The sequence below is a fragment of the Carya illinoinensis genome, chromosome 1 (assembly GCF_018687715.1).
Source record: "Carya illinoinensis cultivar Pawnee chromosome 1, C.illinoinensisPawnee_v1, whole genome shotgun sequence".
Classification (NCBI taxonomy): Eukaryota; Viridiplantae; Streptophyta; class Magnoliopsida; order Fagales; family Juglandaceae; genus Carya; species Carya illinoinensis.
In genome coordinates, this window is record NC_056752.1 from 6329920 (window position 1) to 6354058 (window position 24139).

Consider the following 24139-nt stretch of genomic DNA (forward strand, 5'->3'; position numbering starts at 1 on the left):
CCTGCCTCCAAAGCATTTCAAAATTTTTGAAAATTATTCTCTGCGTTGTTTTCTGCTTCAGCTTTGATAACCTCACTAAGATGATCTATGAGCCGATATTCCATTTCTACAATTAATGGCATCAACTATTTACAAAATTTTGCAGGAATGAAATCTGAGAACATCAACCCGTAAAGAGTAAAGAAAATCAACATAGAAACTTTACTCTTTATTATTTTGAAATATAGAAATATGGATAGATTTCAAAATCGAAATCTTTACACAATCTTTACTCTGCGTAATCAACATAAAGAGTAAAATCAACACAAATCTTTACACAAACTTCCACAAAAACTTCTACAAATTTAGAAATCATCTCTGCAAAATTTTTATGATTTCAATTTCGAGTTACGATTTTGTCAAACTAGATGAAATTAGAGAAAATCAGAAATCACTAAGCCTTCGTATGCCCATCCATAGCTCTGTCTCTGTGACCGTTCATCGTGACCGTTGGATAGAAGCATAATGCTGGCTATGAGGTTCCTCTCCTGTCGATGTTCAAGTACTTTAGCGGCCTTCATGAGTGCATCATTCGGGTAAGTTCTGTTCCCGATACAACCCATAGCCTTGACGATCTTTCTTGCCGATCTCCGACCTTTCGCAAAGTAGAGGCGAGGATGAGATGGGTTCAAAGATTCGAGATATGTTGCTTTCCAGGAAGTCAACTGAGAAAGATGATGATGATTCCGAGAAGGATGGATTCTTTAAGCGGCTTTTGAGCGCTCCACTTGACCATTTGTTTTGAAGCATGTCAACAAACCATTGCACGGTTTGCAAAGTAACCACCGCTTGACTTCGCATTTAATGGTTTGCTGGTTTGTAAGGTGTACAAATGAAACTTGGCTTTGCAGTTAGGCCGAATGGTGCGAGCTGAATGACAAGTCATCAATTAAAAATTTAGATTTTATATAATTAAATAGATATAACAGTATAAATCAATTAGTTGAATTTATATATATATATACACACACATACATATAAAGCAATTAGGCCATAAAGAGAAAAAAAAAAATAGAAGACAAACTGAGAATCACAATGAGTTAATAGTCCCACTGAATATAAAATAATGGTGCTCATAAGTTTTCTTTCTCCACAATAAGAAGCAATAATCCCAAATTCAAGGCTTTAACCACTTGAGTCAACCCCTAAGGGTTCAAAGGTGGATTATAGTCTAATCATGACCATTAATTCAGCAGGAGAGAAGCCAATTATGGCAATCCTTCATTTTGAACAACCAAGGAGATATCAGTATAGGCAAAAGTGCACAAATTTTAGGATCTTCTCTTTGAAGATAACTCAACTTGATACTGATGATTCATGTTAACTAATGGCCCACACAACAAAGCTCAACAGACACTCAGAAACAAAATATTATTCATAAGTGAAAAGTTATAAGAAACATATTGAAATAAGGGGAACTAACCCAAAGGAGTCATCTAAAACAAAAGGAATCATGTCGGTTCAATTATTACCAGTATCAGTCCAAATGTGGCTGCTCAAATAAGATAACGTTTTGAAACCTCCTCATGCTAAAATAATCATTTGGCTTTTCCTCCGTTAAAGGTGAATTTGCACATAGAGCTGTTGCTATCTGTTTTATTTCTAATACTAGTAAGTTGCCAAACATTAGACGATAGAGTTGTTGATATATGGATATATGAATTATAAAACCATGTAAAGCAATTGCAACTGAATTCTAGAGTTAATAAAAATAGAAAGCCGATGAATGCACACCTTAGTAGAGATCCATAACCACCCCCCAAAAGAAAATTTTCCACACAGGGAGAGCTGTACCAGTGGTTAAAAAAACATGTAACAAGCATATTTATGCAGCTATATAGAGAAAAAGATTTCCAAACAATATGCAACAACAACATATCCAACATCAAGAAATTATAAGGAGTTATATAACAGAATTAGTTCAGAAAACCATAGACAAGCATGACAACCCATTCACATGCTTGTCTATGGATTTAGGAGCATGAAGGCCCATAGATAATACTTGCATATGTATTTATAAGCATGACAGCCCATTCATATGTTCACAAATACCTAAGAATAAAACCATTAATGTAGACAAATATAATATTAAAGTAAAACAAAAATGATCTAGTTTGGAACTTTATCATCTATGCATACATCATGCTAAAACTATGGGATGTGAAAACCAAGAAGAGGAACTTACACAACATATTCTGGACCATTTTCACCAACAACCAAATACACTTGGAGCATTCAACTAAGACACCTAGTTGCTTTGTTCACTTCAGGGCTCTATAATATCCCACATAGATCCAGAAGCCAAGAAATTAAATTAAAATTATCAAGCAGCGGTAAATCACAGTATGCATATTATCTGGAAAAGAAAAAAACAATAAAATGAAGAAGTGGAAGGAAAGAAAGCATATCTGCAAGCATCTGATTTTTTGCTATTACAACCCAGTTTGCCTCGTCAAAGTGAAATCCAATTCTATGATTTTGTCAAATAACAAAGTGAAACCCACATATTATTCTTCCTTTTTTTTTTCGGTACTAGGAAGACACCAAATTTTGTTCAGCCTGAAATTCTAGAACTCAATAATATCAAAATAAAACCCTAAGACTGAGATTCCAGAACTCAATAACATCAAAATGAAAAATTATTGTTCTTTTACTGCCTAGATATAGAAAGAAACGGTGCTATAAAATAAAGTCAAGTACATACCCACACCATTATAAATCCCAGAATATTTCCAAAACAAAATATGCAAGAGTAAAAAATACACAATATTTCAATAGCTAGACAAAAGAAGCCCAAAATAACACTACGAAATTTGTAAAAGCAACAGGATTCGAGGTATACAATAACCAATAATAATTGGATGAATATAAATGAGGGTTTAAAAATAAGGGCATAGGTGACAGAAATTTCATGAACAGGATCATGAGAACTTCAAATAGAGATTGTATAACAATAGAGAACAACAAAATTAGGTCTTGAAGTCAAGGAGTAGCAGGTCTCGAAGCCAAGGAGACCTACGGCCAAGGTTTGCCTTCCCTTAGAGGATATCCACGGCCATCAATCGACACCTCGTAGGTTCTTTGGCTGTGAGTTTTTTCAAAGCAAAATTTCCGGCATGGAAGTGGTGGCTTCGATTATCAGTAGAGTAGTCGTAGAAACTGCTCGGTTTCTCTGTGGCTCCAAAATAATTCAAATCTGCGTTTTAGTTGTGTACCATGGGTTACGGTGTCCAAAAATATGGGTGTAAAAATAACTGGTGAATCGGTAAATAGGACCGAACCGGACCAAATCGGTAGGATCAATTTAGTCTCAAGTTTGGTTCGATTTGGTATCGGCTTTATTTTTCTTAAGACCGGTAAAAATCAGTCTAGTTCTGATTTATTTTTCTAAAATCAGATCGGATCAATTCATATAATATTTTTTAATTTTTCTATTGTATATAATTTTTATATATAATATATAATTATATATAAAATAGTTTTGTATTATATGATAAATTACTAATTAATATAATATTAAATTTTAAAATCTTATATCATTTTATTTATTATATTAATAGTTATACTAATATTATATATTGCATATTAATAGTTATACTAATATTATATCACGATATGTTATAATATATTATAATATATCACTATATTATATATTATAATATATCATTATAGTCTATAATACAATTATAATATACTATAATATATTATTACTATAATATTATATACTATAATATGCTATATTATATAATATATAATATAGTACATTAAAACCAAAAAATTGGACCAGAAACCAGTAAAATTGAGGTATCGGTTTGGTAGGGTAACCGGTACATAATCGGTTTTGAAAAATACAAAACCGGTGCATACAGGTTCAGTCATATATTTTGTCCAAAACCAGACCGATTACACCCATATTCAAAATTTTGGACATAAAACTATTATTCATTACCTTATCATTAATTTTCACATATTTTTTATTATTATTCATTACTTTTTATTACTATTCAATATTCTATTATTATTTTTCACTTATATTTTCACTACTATTGACTACATATCTCAACACTTCTCAACATCCAAATTCAACCTTAGTCGATATGAAGGGATGTGGTTAGTTCGGAAGAAATCGCCCCATTTGTGAAGGAAATTTGTAAAGAGTGTGAGGGATTACCTTTGGCCATCATTATTGTGGGAGCTGCTATGAAAGGAAAGATTAACAAGGTTGTTTAGATAGTGAGATGATGTGAGACGATTTTAGATAAAAGTTAAATAAAATGTTATTAGAATATTATTTTTTAATATTATTATTATTTTGAGATTAAAAAATACTGAATGCAATCGTCAGTTACAACCGGCCTGTAATTGCTACATCATTTTAATGAAACAGTGTGTTTCATTAAAATGAAAGACAAAAATCAATAGAACAAATGGAAAAAATTGGACTGAGTGAAATGGTGTGTTTCAATTAGTTTTTCAAAACACACCGTTTTGACACAATGGGGGCCTCTCCCACTTCTCCCTTCCCCGTGCATCCCCTTCTCCCTAATCCTAATACCATCGACATCCCTCTCCTTATTAAAGCCAGCGACCTCTACCCCATACCATGTGGGGGAAGGGTTTTCAACCCCACCCGCCACCCTGGTGCCGGGGGCGGGATCAAAAACCTCATCCGCCCCACCCCTCGCCTAGGCCAATCCATTGGGTATAAAAATTATTTTTAGGTCCAAAAAATTATAATATAATTTAAATTATAAAAAAAAATTTATAAAAAAAAAAAATTTAAACTCATTAGAGTTATATTTTGAATTACCTTGACCTCCTATGTCAATCTTTATATAGGAGGTCAAGGCAATACAATAGTCATATTTAAGTAAATGACTATTGTATTGTCTTGGCCTCCTATATAAAGATTAGCCTAGGAGACCAAAGCAATCCAATAACTTGAATACAATTTCAAGTTTTTAACAAATTGTTTATACCTATATGCAATATGTTTATGTATATAAATTTTATATATATATATATATATATATATACACCCGTCATTTTGATTTCACTAGACTAGAAATTTTATAATATAGCAACAGCACACGCATATGTGAGAATCTGCTGCACACACATTAGGTAGATATTGATTCTTAGAATTGCCTTTGGTCATTGTTTTGTAATAATGCTATCATTATTTGTGAGAATTTGATTATTGAATACACAAATTTTCTTCAAGATAGTAAGAAGGAAAACTCAAATTTTGTGATATCTAGGCCGATGGGATGGATTTAGAATCCCACTTCACTATACCGAATTCAATCTTCAATGCCTCCAATGGCCGGTAGCAGGAATGCTTCCTAATTGTGTCTTGACCTTGAATATAACTATGTCATGTCAATGAAGAGTATATTTTTTTTTAAGGCTTGTTTCAATACTAAGAATATCTGTAAAAAGTAGTGAATTAGTTTGAAAATATCAACGGTTGTTTCCAAAAAGCAATAAACACAATATATGGGAACTAGCTACTCGTATGTTCTTGTGCTTGATAGCTAATATAAAACCAACCAATCAACAAAAAAAAACAAAAATAGCAGTACTAATGTAATATTCTTCTTATTAATACTATACATCACACTATCATCTTATTTGTATCCCACTATATATGATGTAGCACATTTATTACTATTTGATGATAAAGAAGCATGTAATAAATGATCATTTAATAATGATAAATGTGACGCATCTTATTTAATGAAATGTAAGTAGAATAGTAATATGGTATATAAAATTTTCCTATCCTTCTACTTGCTTAGAAAAATACAGAAATATTCTTGTACCGAGGAAAAAATTACAAGAAAGAAAAAGAAGCAGCAGTGAAATATTATTGTACTGCAGAGTCGTCATTGCTGTCATCATCATTAAGGTTTGCAGTGGATTGGGTAGATTGTAAGTTGTGGTTGGAAAAAAATATTAGCTCTTTCTGCCTATCTTGTAGCAAAGAAACAAATTTAGATGGAGGCAAACAAACCATGAAAAGGATTTCCTTTTGTTTTCTTGCATAGATGTAACTGCCATAACCTTAACTTTTTTTCCTGTGCCGCACGTGGGCAGGGGGGGATGTGTTCTATGTAACTGATGAAGTAGATTTATGATCATGATTATTGACTGTTTCCTTTATGGTAACTGGTGCAAGTTTTTTTTCAGTCACTCAACATATTACTTAACTTGAGAAGGAACCTGTGGTTAAAATGTTATATCACTCCTGAATTAAGATTAACCGTTATCTTCTTAACTATCTTCTTACAGCCACTTTGACAGGTGAAAGAAATCTGTTGTAATGACTTTACAAGTTGAATTTCTGGCCGGAAAGAGTTTAATGGAGCCCTTAGTTGTGGGAGATTTAAATATAGACTGAATATTATTGAAAATATTCTAATGATGCTGATTTATGCTTGACTTTATTGATTATATATTCTTGTTTGATTTTTCTTGTAACCTTTTGAACTGAGTGACTGTGATATGATGATCACATCATCGTGACTGGAACCCATCTCTCTAGTATTAATGTACTACGAAAAATGCTCCAAGCAGGGTTTAAAATGAAGAACATTGGCTCCATTTAAGTAGTAGCTTTGCAATATTAAATATTTAACACGACACAATATTTCTTTAGTATTTCTTTAGTATCTCTGTGACTACCTGTACAGTTGGAGCTATGTGGCTTGAATTTAGGGTGTCTTTGCAGATGCTAACAACGATATGAGAATAATCTCACCTTTTTGGGTATCTAGTGCCTGCTACTTGCTTAGAAAAGAAAAATAGTGCCTGCTACTTGCATAAATATAACTTAAGTAGCTCATAACTTACTTCAAATTCTAAAAAGAATCTTGTTCGATATCATGACACTCTAAATAAGAAAGAGCCATATATGATATGCATGAATTAAAAAAAAATTGATGGAAAAATATATTAGTATGGTCCAAAGTGAGAAATATATTCTTACCTCCATTTTTTTTTTCAATCCTCCATGAACTTTGTTTTATTCTTGTATTGTATTGAAATTTGCACAGGATTAAAAAAAGGACCGGGCTACTATGCCGCCTAGTCAAAAAAAAAAATTCTTTTTTCTTTTCACATTTGTTTATATATTTAAATATTTTAAAAAAAACACCAATACACTTAAAATCACTTTTTAATCACTAAGTAAAAAAAAAAAATTTCCCAAACGGTACACTTGAGCAGGTAACACCCAGGCGGCACACAAGCTTTTTCCTTAAAAAAAAATTGATGCTTAATCTGCACAGCCAATGACAACCACATCAACTTCTAGATGTCATATGATTAGTAGTAAATGGTAGAGAAGAATGACCCGCATTTGTCTCCACCCTCACCACCAACATTCAACCCCATTTCATCTTCCAACTTGTTCAAATCCCTCTCCAACCTATCGCTACTTTTTATAAATGACATTCCTTTTTGCCGTCATTTTGGGCAAGAGTGTTCCAGCAATTAAAAAAACTCTCCTCCCAAATTACTCAGGACATATTTAACTTCTATGTTCTATTTTGATAACCATATTAGTAATTATTCATCATATTTATTCTTACTTTTTGCAGATGCATTTGGGAGTCAGGTTGACCCGCGTCTGGTGATGAAGGTGATGTGCCTCCAAATGCTACCCTCTAGATAACCACTGAGTTGGTCTCTTGGAAGGTTGTTTCTGATATAACCAAAGACAAGAAGGTTCTGAAAAAGATCTTGAAGGAGAGAGAGGGATATGAATGACTAAATGATGGAGCAATTGTCCAAGGAATTATAGCTGGAAGCAATAAGTAGATCTATGGCATTTACGTTCCTCAATTTCTTTGTGCAACTGTGCCAACTTTTCAGCTGGATGATGGGGCTTTGCCATACTCGAGATGATGAAGCAACAAGCTGAAGTGTGGCATTCAGGCACACGACTTCGGGTGTACTGAGATTTTGCTATACTCATTTCATGTTATTTGATAGGATTGTTGTGAACGCAATATTTTCTTGTGTTTGTATGAAAAAATGTACAATGATGTACTGTAATATGGGAACCCACTTTTTTAACTTCTTATAAGATCTTTGTGATGTTATTTTAGCAATTGTCTATCCATGGTGATTTTAGCAATTGTGCGACTTTATCTTATTAGCAATTGAGCAACTCTGTTCAAGATCCAATGTAATACACAACTTTAGTACCAAAATACATAGCTTACACTGTCAATGTCATACACAATTTGCATTTTGTCAACAGAATTCTCATTGCAAATTGGGAAAATCACATTTTACACTATTGATTACATTGCCAACTAATAAAAAACTACCCAATAATATGAATTGTCTCCAAGAATTACAATAGATCCAATACAAGTTCAATACATGAATTACTTTTCAAGAACTTCTTTCTTGATTAGGTTGTGTCCTGTACATACTCTCGGGCTGTGTTCCATCCAACCCAAGTTGCATCTGTAATGAATAATATGCAAATATTAGATGCAAATATTAGATGTGATATTTATGTTGGTGAGTATATATATTGTTAAAATATGTAAATAATGAAAGAGGCAGTTTCTTAATGGTCCAAATAATATGCAATATGTTTTAAAATTTTTAGTACATTTTCTTGCGTCCCAACCACTGGTGGTCTCCACTAGTGTCCAAGTTTGTGATGTCTTGCACACTCTGAGCATATTAAATAAATTTTATTAATGCAATAATAACATGCTCGAGAAACATCAAATATGATTGAAATTATTAAACTCATTAATGGGCCAAATAAATTCATGCATGGGTCTAGAACTGATGTATCTTGTCCGGGCTGCTAAGAATGGAGGAATAAAATTAGTTTCAGCTAACAATAAGTAATAAATATATAAATATATAGGCAACAATTATTAAAAAATTATACCTGTCTATGTTTGCTCGCTGCAGTAGCTTTCTTCTTCGTGGCTTTTACTTTCCTCATATCTTTCTCCATCCTGGATGCCCTCTTTAGTGATGGTGGTCTACCTTTTCCTCTCACAAATAGGGGACTAAGTACTTGCTTTGAACTCCCAACTATAGTTGTGTCAACTGTCACACAATTGACATTGGGTTCTATTCAAGTTAGAGATGGGGGTATATTTGTGCGATATAACTCAATCATCGTGTATAAATTTTGACTAGCATCCTCAGTATGCTCATCGCAACCTGTTGCATGGGTTATCATATCCTAACATATATTTAATAGATGGTCATATGTGTGAGCGTCGGGCCTGTTATCGAATACATAATTTGAATTAGAGTGTATCTCCTTTTGATGTCCTTCCTCCAACAGTCCATGATGTATCAGTCTAACAATAATGTTTTTTGTTGACTTTGAAAATAGCAAAAATATGCCTACACAATATCCCCCTCATCTGAAATAACCCACATGAATACTTTGCAGCTCACTCGGCCTCATTAAAGTCCACCGTATGTTTAACCACCTTAATGAAATCTTCAACACAAGCCTCATCCTTTACCAGATATGTTGACATTATACCATCCTTTTATATGTAGAGCTGGATCACAAAAGAGCACACCCATGACTTCTTGGCTGAACCCCCTTAAATTTAGCTCTCATGTACAGCTCTTGAAATTTCTTTTTAATTGGAGAAACAAAGAGACAGGGAATTGTTATGTTGAATGAGTAGAAATCCAGCCCAGTTTCATTCTCAATTTTCTTTTTCAACGCATTGTCAAACTGGTCAACAAATTCTTTCGGGTTTGTCTATGCATAAACATACCCATAAAAAAATATTCATACTCTCGCTTTACTGGGTTGTACTCATTCCGACCCAAAAGAATTCTTTTAAGAATATTGGTACCCAATACTCATGCTCAATGTACAAACTTTGCAACTACCCATTATCATGCAAGTTGTACGTGTTAATTAACTCGTCCCCACAATTTTCAAACTCTTCAATACTATGAATGTCATAGACACACTTCATCAACTGATTTTTCAACCTACTTTTGTACGCAACATGGGAATCAAGCTTCTCGGGCACTTTTTTTAGTATGTGCCACAAGCAAAATTCATGTCGACTCTCCGGAAAGACAATTGCAATTGCATTTTTCATTGCTCTATCTTGATCTGTGATAATAGCTTTCAAAACTTGTTCATCTATACATTGCAACCAGGTTTAGAATAACCATGTAAAGGTCTCTGTATCCTCACTAGAAATCAACCCCGCTCCCAAAAGAGTTGATTACCCATGGTGGTTTACACCAACGAATGGTGCAATGGTTATCCTGTATCTATTAGTCAAGTATATGATGTCGAATGTGACCAAATAATTAAAATATTTATATGCTGCCCTACTACATACACCTGCCCAAAAAATATTTTATAACCTCTCGTCATCATCTATATTCATCAGTGCAAAAAATCCATCATTTTTATACTACATTCTAACAAAATACTCTTGAAGTACTACAGTGCTACATTTCCCAAGTCGTAGATGTCATGTCTTACCAATGTAATTGCGACAATCTTTCTCCAAGAATGGGAGCTGCTCGAATCCACCTGTACAAATGACAAGAGAGCCGACACTTTTATTCATTTGAATGCTAGACAAGTCATTCATGTCTAATACTCTTTTTGCGGACTCACTTACTTCTCTATTACATTGAAAGAACTGTGATTTATGTGGGCTTAGGCCATGGCTATGGATATTACTAACCATTGTCAACCGCAACATCCCCTTAATTTTTAAGGCATTTATCTTTGCTTTACAGTGCATCTTTCCAGTCGGATGTGGCTTGGTGACATTTAACGTCCTATTTCGAGCTTTCCCACCACGACCATAACCAATGGTGAGATATTTGACACTCTCATTGTCTCCCCTCTCACTCCTTTTTGTTGCCACCCCAAACCCGCATTGCTTAGTATATCGTTTCTAATAAGTGATTAATTTTTCCACTGAAGCAAACTGCATCCCTAACTTTGGCTCCTCAGTACTATCACTCCCATCAATTTCCATTACCTCATGTGTCCCTGAACTAGTATTGTCAACGTAAGTTTCACTAGTATTACCCAAAGACGAACTGCAGATTACTTCAATTTCTCTTAAATTTGGTGCGACCTCTTTATTTTCTTCAACAACCCTTGAGCTTGAAGCAAGTGTCATGGCATTGAGCCTAGTCAGATGGCTAATTGTATTTTGAAATGAATGTGCAATATTTGGCTCCAAAGCTGCTCCATGAATATGGATTCGCATTTGGACTAGGAATAATAGGTGGCTGTAGTTTAGAAAAAGAAACATCAGCATTGCTCATAACATTGACACAATTTTTTAAGGCACTATTTTATAGTGGTGAAAGTTTAAACTGAAAAATCGGCTCGGACCAGATCAGTTAGTTTGGTTTGGACTGGTTTGGTCCGATTCCAATTTTAGGATTTACGGGATCGGATCGGACCGGACCAGATCTATTTGTGTTTATATATAAAATTAATTTTTAATATTATATAAAATATTATAAATATAATATATATGATATATATAATTATATATAAAATAATTTTATAATATAATCTATAACATAAAATTATAATATTAAACATGAACATTTGTTTGATCAAATGTTATTAATATAAAATATATATTAATTACATTTTTAGACATAATAAATTCTCAACATATTCCTTTGAATCCTTTTGATAAATACATAATATATTAGTAATACTAATATTCATTACTATATTAATTACATTTCACTTTAATTAATTGGTATATATTAGTATACTAAAGTATATTAATGCTAATAATATATTAAGTCACTATAACTTATTAATATTAAATCACTTTTATATAATAATATTAATACTAGTACTATATTAATATTCATACAATACTAGTACTTAATGATTTAATATTAATACTAGTATTATATTAAATTAATTTTTTATATAACATATATTTTTTATACAATAGATTTTTTTTTATAGCTTCTTCTTTTCTTTTCTTTTTAATGAAAATAGCACTTGATTAAAATCGAAGAATCAGACTGGTAAAACCAGAAGTATCGGTTTAGGACAGTAACAGGTGCAAAATTGATTTTTGAGAATGGCAAACTGATATAATCGGTTTGTTTCCAAAAATTGTACAAAACAGGACCAAACTAGACTGGTTACATCCCTACTGTTTTATTTAAATTTATTTCGCACCTGGATGTGGGTTAAATATAGGTTCACATCTGGAAGAGATATAAAGGGTGGTAACCATCCATGTGGGTAACCTTGCATGTAGTTTGGAAAGTTTGAATAAATAAGTCTTAGTATGTCCTAACGCCAAAATATAATAGTAACAAATGCAATGATTTTACACTTAAAAAAAAAGACAACTCGACATGCATATATTGAATATTTGTAACAATATTTTCATACCTCAGTTAATGGATTTAAGATTGGAGGTGTTTGAGGAGATGCGTGTTCTTTTCCTTTCTCCATCTACATGATCCCAATAACAACTAGATCACAAAGGGGTACATCAAACAAAATTATAACAAACTACATAGATAATGACTTCAACCAAATAAATAATGAAAGGAAAAATTATCTATGGCAAATGAATCTTCACATAAATAAGTAAAATTCCTAACTCCACACAAGTTGTGGTTAGCATCAAGTAGCATCACATTTAATTTCATCACTACATGTATTCATTCCACAAATCAACACAATGGACAAGACATATTTCTAGCAAAACCCTCACATCAATCTCCCTACTGTTAGAAGAAGTTGCAGATCATCTGCTACTATCGCTTTGCATGTGAAGAAAAACTAAAGAGCATCCACATTGGCTTTGTTAAAGCCATCTTCAAAATTTGATGAAAAGTACATATTTTCTATAAATCCAAAACCTCCGTATTCATAACCCTATATTAGATTAGCTATTAGATTCATCAAAATAATAATATAATATTATTTTTTTAATAATAATTTTGATTTTTTATTATTGAGAGAGGGAAAGGAAAACTTCCCACTCATGCTCGTGCCTACGCGCAACAATGCTTGCATCCTCTAACCGTTAGAGAAATAGATAGGAATAAAAAATACATTTGGTTGGAGAATAATAACCCATCAAATTTGAAGGAACCTATAGATTTATTGTAACTTAAAACTTCACACTCATCTATTTGATTAATCCAATACAACTGTGTTTTGATAAAATTCATCCTATTTTATATTTGATTAGACTTTTAATAAAACTAATGCCAATGCTCTAAGCAGCCCACTAATTTTTTTTTTTTCCAATTCAACGTACAACACTTTATCTCTTACTCGCATTTAATATTAGCACTTTATCTCCCCTTCAATCTATTTAATTAATTATTTTATATATTCGACTCATTCAAATCTTTTTTTTGTAAAAAAACAATTTAAACTTTAAGTACTATACACCTCACTTTGTTTAACGCACGACCAATGTCATGCTAAAGATCCAGCTACTTTCAATAATGCTACGGATGGTCAATTTTATGCACCCGTGCGCACTCCCCGCTGACCTGGCGGGAAGTTTAGTAAATGAAAAAGTCTAATTGTAATTATATTTGTGCATTAATACGTGTATTAATTTATTGTGATTAGTTAAAAAATAAATTTTATTAAAAATAGTGCTAATTTAACTTTTAAATATGAAAGAATCAGTATTAGTACACATATTAGTACGCGATTTTGATTGTAAGTAAGAAAACTCTTAGTAAATTATCATATGTTGCTTAATCTTAAGGAAGGGTTTTGGTTTCCCGCTCAGTGCAATAATGAAGAAGGCAAGGCAGAACGTAACCCAGTCCCTTTCGTCCGTCTCCGCCATCGGCATGACTCTGCATCGGCATGTCTCCACCACTGGCACGTCTGGGCACGGCTCTCTCGCCACCGAGACGTCTGGGCAAGGCTCTGTCGCCACCGGCATCAGATTCAGATTCAGGTTTCGCAGTCAGCCAAACGAGGCCTTTGATGATCTCTTGTGCCTTCCAAAGCCACCTGCTGTCCTTTGCCACGCACTTCTCTCTCGAATCCGTAGCCGCTTGCTCTCCTCTGACATCGATGTGAGCATTGGGTTGTCATCGTGGGACGGTAGCTCCTCCCCACTCCTCAACGTCATCAGCAAGCCAATGTATCCAAGATTCTCGACGCAGGATTGGAGTTTCTGTTGGATGATTCAATCGACACGAGATTCTCAAGGAGAGAGGTGATAAGAGGATGTTGGTTGAGGTAAAATTTATTTTTACCTGCTAATTATCAAGGAGAGAGGTGATAGGTTTTTCCATTATCAATTTCTGGTTTTTGCTTGATAATTTGATTAGTTGGGTTTCCTTTTATTTTATTTTATACTTTTTCCTTCTTTTTTATTTTGTTAAGTTGTCGGCTTTTTTATGGCTGGGTTGCGCATTTGTTTTTTGTTGTTCCTTTGTGCTTATAAACCCCCCTAATTTTTTGGGTATTAGGTTTTGATTGGTGATTGTAGTGTTTGTTTGCGGCGTTGTGTTGTTAATATTTGCTTATTTATGTTAATTTTGAGTTGTAGCTGCGTAGGATCTGTCCTATTAACTTTATTCTGCTGGAGATACACCTCATCCCGATAATTAGCATAGAAAACTCGAAGCTTTCCTTCTTGATCTTCAGGCTTCTAAAAGTTGCAGTTCTTTTGGATTATGTTGCCGGTATATGCCATCTTTTGGGTGTGTGCTTCCAACTTCATTAGTGAAGGATTTTCATAAATCATTACAAATGTTGCATTCATTCTATATGAAGTTTTAGTGGAGGAAAGTTGTGTAATGATGAGTTAGTGGTTTGATCAAATATTTGACCTTGAAAGCCCAATTGATTATAATTGGATTATCTGTTGCATATCCCTTTTCTACGCCATGGAACTGTTTCGTGAGAAATGTAGATTTATATTCTTACAGTAGCATTTATAGAAAGAGCATCATATTGATATTTAATGGGCCGTATCAATGTGGAATGTGAGGAAAGTACTTGAATATAAAATTTGTAATGAACTCCCTGAGAAAGAGGATCTATGCATCTTAAAAAATTTAAATGATAAGAGAAATTATTTGTGATAAGAGAAACTATCAAACATGTTTGATTGAATGAACTAATATTATACTTTCTTAGATATTTTATTTCCTTGTTATTTTCTCCAGAACAGGTGACTATTGAGTGTTTGTGAAAAACTTCATTACTCATGCATCTAAAAGTAATTTTTTACAACTGTGCATGTGCCAGTTTGTTTGAAATATCTAAATTTTGTTCATTTGTGTGTGTATGCCAGTGGGAGCATGTGGCAGTTTGATGATGGCTCATTCTTCACCACTCTCACTTGCGGTTTGTAGACCAGTTTGTTTGGAGTATTTATAAAAGTGGAATGCATTCAGTAAAATCAGGATATCATTTAGCTTAGGAGTTGTTAAAACATGGAAGAAGGATTTCAAGTTCACATTCACAAAGCACTTCTGAGTTTTAGAGGAAGTTTTGTGGAATCTGAAATAAGGTGTTGGTAGACATTTATGTAAAGAGGATTGTGTTGGTATTTATGTTTACACCAAAAACAATACTTTGCTACCAAATAAAGAGGAATTAATTTTGGTTACGTGTTGGTATTAATTTTGTTCCCACATAGCCAGATGGTAACATGTTGGTATTAATTTTGTTGTTTTAATAAATAGCAATATAGCCAGGTAGCACCATCTTAAATAAAAATTAAATTATTAATTAATATGAAGTCTATTTGCAAAATAAATAAATAAAAATTATAACTCGGGATTCTCTGTTTCTCTATTTTTTCTACAGAATTAATGATGTATATTTGTACAAAATGGAATTGGACAGCACTTTGGACAGTTACAGCCTTGAAGATTTATGGAAATACTTTTGAATGATAGTTTTGTCTTTTGTTGGGGTATTTGTTTACACTCAAGTTAGAGATGTAACATTGATTATGTTTTGGGGGGCGTGGGGGGAACTAAATTGGTGTATTTCATTCCATGAAGTGCTGCTTGACTATATTTTGTTGAAGTTAAATCAAGTAGTACTTGAATGAGATTCTGATTATATGAAATGAGTGGAGGAATTTGCCATGTAATTACAAGATGGTCTTTTTTGCCATGCATCTTCCCAGCTTGCTACAGAGTTTAGCAAACAGCTTAATTTTCTCACAAATATCACACTTCCCAGGTTGATACAAAGCTTAGCAAGCTTAGCAAATATATTAATTTTCTCATCATCATTATCATCCACAGTTCACAAGTGCACCCAATTAAGGTCCTTTTCCACATATTTCACACAAGGAAAAGACACAGTATCTCAGATTAGTACAGTATGTGCACTTGTGATTCAAACACTAATTGGAGCATATATTTAAGCATGTAATATCCAATTTCTAGAGCAAAATCAACAAGAGGTGGAGGTCTAAATATTTAAGCCGGCCACCCAAAGTTCTCTTACAAGAATAAAGCACTACATGCAGAAGTGAAATTTGATACTAAAAAGTTAAAAACTAAAAAATGGGATAATTGAAAATGATCGAGGTGGTTGTCCAATCTAAGCTAGGGGCTGGCTTGAACCTTGTACGTCATGCTGCATGCGTCTTAGACATCATGTTCTGACTGAGCTAGTGATCCGTTTGTGTTGGATTTCTTTTCTTGGTTTGGTTTTGGGAGTCCCATTTCCAAAGACTTCTGCATTAGTACTAGGTGGTTTCTTCACCCCCACCCTTTTTGTTTCTATATATGAAATACAAGATCAGAATCAGCATTTGCTCATATAGCACATGATTCTTGTTGGGAGAAGGACATAACCTTCATTGTAACATCCTGTAACAACCAGAAGGAATATAGGAAACGTAGAGAAGTCCAAGACAAATTAACACTAATTACTTGCCAAGTAGCAGACAGTCACCATAAAAATATTTCAAATAAGGAATTATTGATTTCTTAGTTCTAGGGTTCACACACACACATATATAAAGGGATTTCACAAGCTCGATGTCATAAATTTTCGTAAGTATTTTGTAACAGTGTTGGCAACAGTTTCTACATAAGCTATATATCCATGTGTCTAGGAATAAGAAACTTTATGCCATTGATAAGACCTCCCATTTTAAACATACCATCTGGCACAAAACAATAGTTAGAACCACAATCCAACAAATCCCTAACGACGAAATCAATCATTGGAAATTGGAAATTTAGCAACCAACACCAGGTTTCATTTCACATATATTTTTCAGGGCATACCTCACCAGCATTAACAGTGATCACATGGGGAGTAAAATTTGCACCAACAGAGTATGCAATTCTCTCACCTACAATACAAAATGCTGAAAAACAAATCAGTAAAACCACAATGGATCTCTCATTTTCTTATTAATATAGATCTTAGCTCTTCAATTCTAGATCATTATTCACGTAAAAAAAAAAATCCAAAAATAGCAGCTGACCAAATTATGTTGTTATTTTTCCTCATCAAAAATTACTTCTTCATTTTCGTTTTGAATTTGATTAAAAAGCAAATGAGCATCTCATTTAGTTATCAATCTAATGAAGCAATTTATTTTTTCTGATGAAGCAATTTGACTAACAAACAAATGAATCTCTCATTTAGTTATCAATCCGGCGAAGTTGGCAAACTGATAGGATCACAATTTAAGAAGTCTAATGAACGGAACACAATATAAGAGATAAGTAAGCCTGGAGAAATGTTTCATAAACTAATCCAATGAAAAGTTGAAAATGAGAAGACCAGCCACAAATAAGCTAGGAAAAAAATAAAGATTTAATATTTCCTACTTTTCTCTTTCCTAATCATTCAGCTGGCTACAGTTAGTACTTCAATACTTCATGATAGGGGTGTAAAAAAAAACCGGAAAACCGGACCGGACCGGTTGTGCCGGTTTTGGACCGGTCCGGTCCGGAACCGGTTTTTATAACTAGGAAACCGTCCGGTTCCGGTCCGGTTCCGGTTCCTCTTAATAGTGGGCCGGACCGGACCGGACCGGCCCGGTACTGTTTATATATATATAAATATTATATATAATATGTTTTATATTATATAGACTTTTTATATAAAATAATATAAATTATAATTATATATAAGATAATGGACTTATAATTTATTTTATAAATGTTTATTGTTTAATCTTGAACATAAAAATTTAATTCATCATATGCTTTTAATATATAATATTATAAATATATATTATTAATAACATTTTATTATAAGAAGTAAGAACTAAGAAAAAAAAAATTACTATAGTCTATTAATAATATAGTTATAATAATCACTAATATTTATAATCATACTAATAGTCTAATATAGACTTATAGACTTATAGTATTAATACTATATTGCATTGTTATATTCTTTAATTTATTATGTATAACCATGTAGTCTATTATATATATATATATAGTCTATTATATTAATACAACTTAAATTGTATGACCTAATACTAAATACTAATAATCTAAAACTATATTACTATTAGTATTATACTTTAAGTCTATGTATAATTTTATAATCATATATAAAATAATGATATAATAACACTAATACTAAATTAATATACTAATACTATCAATATAGTCTATCAATAATATAGTTATAATAAAACAAACTCACTATAACAATTAACAAATATTAATATCATTATATGGTAGTTATAATCACTATAATGAATACTAATATTTATAATGATACTAATAGTCTAATATAGACTAAGTTATACTCATACTGATATAGTTATACTAAATCACCAATTCACCATAAGGTCCATAACTAATACTAATATATAGCTATACTAATAGTTTACCATTAATACTATTATATTGTCTAATATATTATATAACTATAACTAATACTAATATAGTAATATATATATACTAATACTAATAGTCTAATATAGACTTATAGTATTAAATATTAATACTAATAGTTTATTATACATATATATATACTAATACTAATAGTCATATTTTATTTTATTTCTTAATTTGATAGGATAGTGGTCATATTTCAAAATTTCTTAACAACAGCTCATGTTCTAAACTTACTTACAAATAAAATGATTATTTTGAATATATTTAAGATGTGATATCCTTCGTTTAAATGCATGGTTTGAACTTTTTTATACTTATATTTAGAATAAATATAAAAAAACTTGTTCAAATATGATTTTTTCAAAATGCTTGCCCGTATTTTTATTTTTTTAAATTTTTTTAATAGTAAAGAAAGTAATTACTAATGACTTTGTTTTTTTTTTAATATTTGAAGATGTTTAAAAAGATATAATTGCATACAAGAGAAAAATCACGAAGGATATATTTAAAGATGTTTACTAACAAGGGGTTTGTTGGTGGTTTTAAATAAAAAGTTACAAAATATAAGAAAAAAAAACTAATTGTTTGTTGGTGGTTTTAAATAAATACATCTTCTACTTTTAGAAACTTTTTTTTTTTTATTACAAACCACTTTGGTTAGTAAAACCGTTTAAATATAAACTTTGTTAGAAGAGTTAATTTTATTTAAGTTAAAATTTGTTCAAGAATACTTTAATTTTATTAAAATATCGTGGGACAAAAGAATAATTGTGTTTTTGCTATTAGTTCTTTCTTTCCCATACCCCCTCCCATTCGTATCAACCACGCCGCAAGCCCCCCCCCCCCCCCCCCCCGCGGCGATCCCTCTTCCCTTCGAGCAGACAAACCCTAGCTTCCCCCGTCCCTCCCTCTCTCTCATCTCTCTCTCTCTCTCTCTCTCTCTCTAATAGACGAAACAAGCATGCCGTATCTCTCCTTCGTTCTTCACTTCTCTCTCTCTCTGCTCTTCGATGCCCTACCCACTTCCCCCCCATTCACTTTCTCTCTCGTGTGTGCTCCGACGGTGAAGCCCTAAGTTTCTCAGCCGTCTCTATCAATGATCTCATCGCTAGCATTTCGGTAAGCCTCTTCTCTCTCTCCCCATCTTTGAGCAAGCATTTTGGTAAGCCCTAAGTTTCCGATTTTTTTTCTTCCTTTAACATGGGTCGTTTTCCACTACTCTGCCCAGATCTAGCAGTAAATGATTTGAGGAGTTTTCTGTTTATGGGTTACATCCTCGTGCCATCGTCTTCATCCCTGGGTATGTTTTCCTCTCTGTGTTTCTTTTGTTCTCTGTTTGTTGATTTTGATTTTTTTCTTTTTGTGCATTGGGTATTAGAGTATATCTTATATAGATCTATGTTGATTTGGGTATTAGAATTTATATTGAGTTTGGGCAAAACTGGTGTTTTTAAAAAAAGATGTACGTGTTTAATACTTGGGTATTAGAATTCAATGTGTGCACCAAGATTGCTTTGTTCTACTGTGATTGGAATGTTGCATTGAATCCTTCACTGTTCCAAATTTGTACTGTGATTTGGTCCTGATCTGAGCATGCATTCTGTGGGTTAGAAAGTTGTTATGATTGTTAAATACTTGAATTGAACTGGGTAATTATGGTTGGAAAAACTGTGTGATAGTTTTATTAGAGATGTTTTATGGTATAATATGGTGAAATCTATCTCTAATGGAGGTGAAATACTTGCAGATAGCAAAGAAATCTGGAACTTATAATCCATCTAGGTGGGTGAGATATTTTACTTGCAGATCTGAATTGTTCTTGTTATTGATATTTGATAGTTTTTTGGTGATCAATATATCTTTTTGTTTTCAGTTTATAGATTGGATCTGTGATTGGAGTTTTTATTGGATTCCTAGATATGTTGATGGTTTCCATGTTTTGAGTATGTATGTTGTGAGTTGTTTGTAGTTTTGGTGAAAATGTTTTTTAGATTTGTAATTTGGACTTGTAATTTGTTGAACTTTTGGACTTGTAATTTGTTAGACTTTTTTATTTGTATTTTAGACTTTTGGTATTTGGATTTGTAATTTGTTAGACCTTTGGACTTGTAATTTAGACATTTGGAATTTGGACTTGTAATTTATTGGACTTTTGGACTTGTAATTTTGGACTTATTTTATAAGCTCAGGACATATTTTTTTTACACTAGATTTCATATTTCAGTTTTTGTGTTGTAACAGTTTTTTATATAGTAGAATTTTGTTTAGATAGCATATTAACAATTTATAAGGCAGATTTTTCGTAACAGATTTTTTTTACATAACAGATTTTTTTTATAAAGCAGATTTTTTATAGCAGATTTTTAAAACAGAATTTTTAAATCAGTTTTTTTTTTTTAAAAACAGAATTTTTTAATGACAAATTTATATTTTATTAAAACCGGAAAACCGGACCAAACCGGACCGAAAACCGGTAAAACCGGAATACCGGTTTATAAGAAAAATAGGTGCGTAATCGGTTTTGAAAAATACAAAACCGGTACCTATCGGTTCGGTCCTAGATTTTGTCTAAAACCGGACCAAACCGGACCGGTTACACCCCTACTTCATGATAGAAAAATTTTGAATTTTTTATTTTAGTAAATAAGAATGGTTTTGAAATTGACCATCATTTGTCAAAGATTTTCTACCTAGAGTCCCATCAATTCTAGTTCCCAGTTGAAACACCCAATAGGATTTGTAATAGCTTGTAAGAAGAATCTGGTCCAGATAACATGTGCATGATTTAAAACTCATGATTAATAAGAAGTTTAAAATTGTTCACTTAGTTTTGTGGTCATTAAACAAATAGTAGTCTTCGTTTCAATTAGTTATGGCTTTCAAATCAGTTTTACGTTTAAACTCAAGTTAGTACTTTGAACTAACCTTTTCAAGAAGCTAATTTCAGAAAGCTTTGATTTTTCCTTTTGATAAGTACTAGGCCAGAAATTATATTAATTGTTTACAGTTGAATTATAACCCAATCTTTGAAGTACGTTTCAGAAAAGGCAAATTATATATTGCAATTATTCAAAAATAAATCTTTTCCATTCGTCATCTTTTTCGCCAACTGCTACTTGGCAATCCCATATTATTTCCCAATAATCTTTGCCTGGGATTTTCTTCAATCCCCACTTCCTTTGTATTTCCGACAAGTTAGTGTGATTTTTTAAACATCTTGTAATTGAGTCAGTGGGTCATTAAAATTTAATTACTAAGTGAAGATCACCAGTTCAATCTCGGTCACATTGGTTAAGTACTGGAATTCACCTAGTCAACAACATTGAAGCTTATATTTTTACCTATGCTATATGCCCCTCAGAAAAGGCAAGAACTTATTCTAGTAAAAGTGGAAAACTTCTCTTGTTTTACAGCAACCCAACAAAACCCAACGCGATCTGCACCAGATCTCTCTTTCTTCTCCATAGATACATAATAATTAATCACAGAAAACAAACCCAAAAACCTTTCAAAAGCTTAAAGCCCTAAAAACTAGAAACACACCAAAGCCTACCCATTAAAGACTCAAATAACCAAAAATGGGAAAACAAATGCATGAACTCCCCAGAACAATTGGTTTCAATAAAAATAAAATCACAGAAAGAGACATACCAATGGTGACTGAATTGGCTTGCAGAGTGAGGATGTAGAAAATCACAGCAGGCTGAGTCTATGGCTTGCAGAAGCTACAGGGGGAACTTCGCGTCTTTGACAAAGGAGGAGGTTCTAGGGAATGGGAAATGAGAAGGGTATAACCCAGCACCATTTCATTTTTCTCTTTTTCCTTACCATTTTCAATTTCGTCTCCAGACGAACGCGATCTGCACCGTTTCATTAATCCATTCCATGTCTTCTGTCGTGAGCAAGGTTGCGCAAATTTGACTACGAATAACATTTTCCTTGGGGAAATTCATTTAAAGCTTATCCTTAAGGTAATATTTAAGTTCCTTTGATCCATATTTAGGGCCGGTAGCCTTACTGCATGTAATCTTCCAATCCTTTTCCATTTCGCTAAGCAGCTTGTAGAGTTGCCGGCCTATAAAATTAAAAAACAGCTTAATTATAAAGTAGCGGATCAATATTTTCCCAACAAAACTTGGTTGGCAATGCCAATGATGTCATTAATGCAGACTTAAGGGAAAGCAACTGGATGTTTAGCATGACATTGATCATGGGTTAAATTGCAGAACAATTATTTAAATAAAGTGAAGTCTATGTTACTTCAGATTTGAATGACTTAAATGTATAGATTAATTAAATAGATAAAATGTGGAGCTAAGATTCAAGATCTTTACTAGATCATCTAATACAATAATAAATCACTATTTCATACAACGTTAATCTAATAGAAAGATATATATGAATTAAACGGAGAAAATATACTTTATAGATATGAACAAGGAAGAGCTGGATTACAACATCTGCTGACCAATCACATTAATAAAATGTGTATAGAATACCAAAAAAAAAAAAAAAAGTCAACACCCTCTCTGACTGTTATAGATCGAATCTATATATATACATGATATAATTAAAATTAAAATCATTGATCTAACCATATAAATTAAAACGCGTAATATATTTATATCCAAAAGATATCATTCCTTACGTATGACGTGTAAGTTGGAACGTTTCAAATGTCACTAATTATTCATGATGGACAACGTCAACCTTTTCAAATATATACTTTGTTGGCAATTAATGCCATCCACCAACATATATATGTCTCATTTGTTTTTTTTTTTTTTAGATAACAACATATATCTATCTCCTTGTGAAACATAAATTAGAAGGTTTCAAATATCTGAATTAATGTAGCAAGCAAGCATGCACAACAAGTCAATATATCATTAATGGACAATACTAGGCATGCAATTATTAAGTCCTAACGCATGAGTTTGTCAAGCACTAGACAAAGAAGTCAGCAACATTGTCTTCTCATGATGGGAAGAAACTATATATCTCTGTGTAAAAATGAAGGTTTCTTGTATATTCATTCACCTTGAAAATGTTCAATACAAAGTATGCTATTTAAAGGAAAATGTTGCTCAGACATAGTCTCGAGCAGATTGCATGGGCTGGCATTTCTAGCCTAGCTCAGAGTCGGTCACAACAAAATGCAATGCCTCAGTACAAGAAATAATTCTCAAAACAGAATTACATGATTATTCTAGAAGATACTACCGAGCTGGAGTCATTG

General features: G+C 32.5%; 3 long non-coding RNA genes across 5 annotated transcripts; 1 reads left to right on the plus strand and 2 right to left on the minus strand.

Annotated features, from left to right (window-relative positions):
• Nucleotides 1-187: 187 nt before the first annotated feature.
• Nucleotides 188-3294, minus strand: LOC122307991. 3 transcript variants are annotated; one of them, XR_006241887.1, is made up of 3 exons: nt 2225-3279; nt 1512-1827; nt 188-909 (listed from the first exon to the last, which is right to left on the minus strand). It is a non-coding gene; the product is annotated as an uncharacterized LOC122307991 (long non-coding RNA). The 3 variants fall into 3 exon arrangements; XR_006241888.1 differs by having other exon boundaries at nt 1774-1827; nt 2225-3278; XR_006241883.1 differs by having other exon boundaries at nt 1512-3294.
• A 10497-nt stretch (nt 3295-13791) lies between these two features.
• Nucleotides 13792-15674, plus strand: LOC122308001. The gene is made up of 2 exons (XR_006241889.1): nt 13792-14293; nt 15357-15674. It is a non-coding gene; the product is annotated as an uncharacterized LOC122308001 (long non-coding RNA).
• A 742-nt stretch (nt 15675-16416) lies between these two features.
• LOC122308008 lies at nt 16417-22948 on the minus strand. The gene is made up of 3 exons (XR_006241891.1): nt 22552-22948; nt 17320-17387; nt 16417-16806 (listed from the first exon to the last, which is right to left on the minus strand). It is a non-coding gene; the product is annotated as an uncharacterized LOC122308008 (long non-coding RNA).
• Between the last annotated feature and the right edge of the window lie 1191 nt (nt 22949-24139).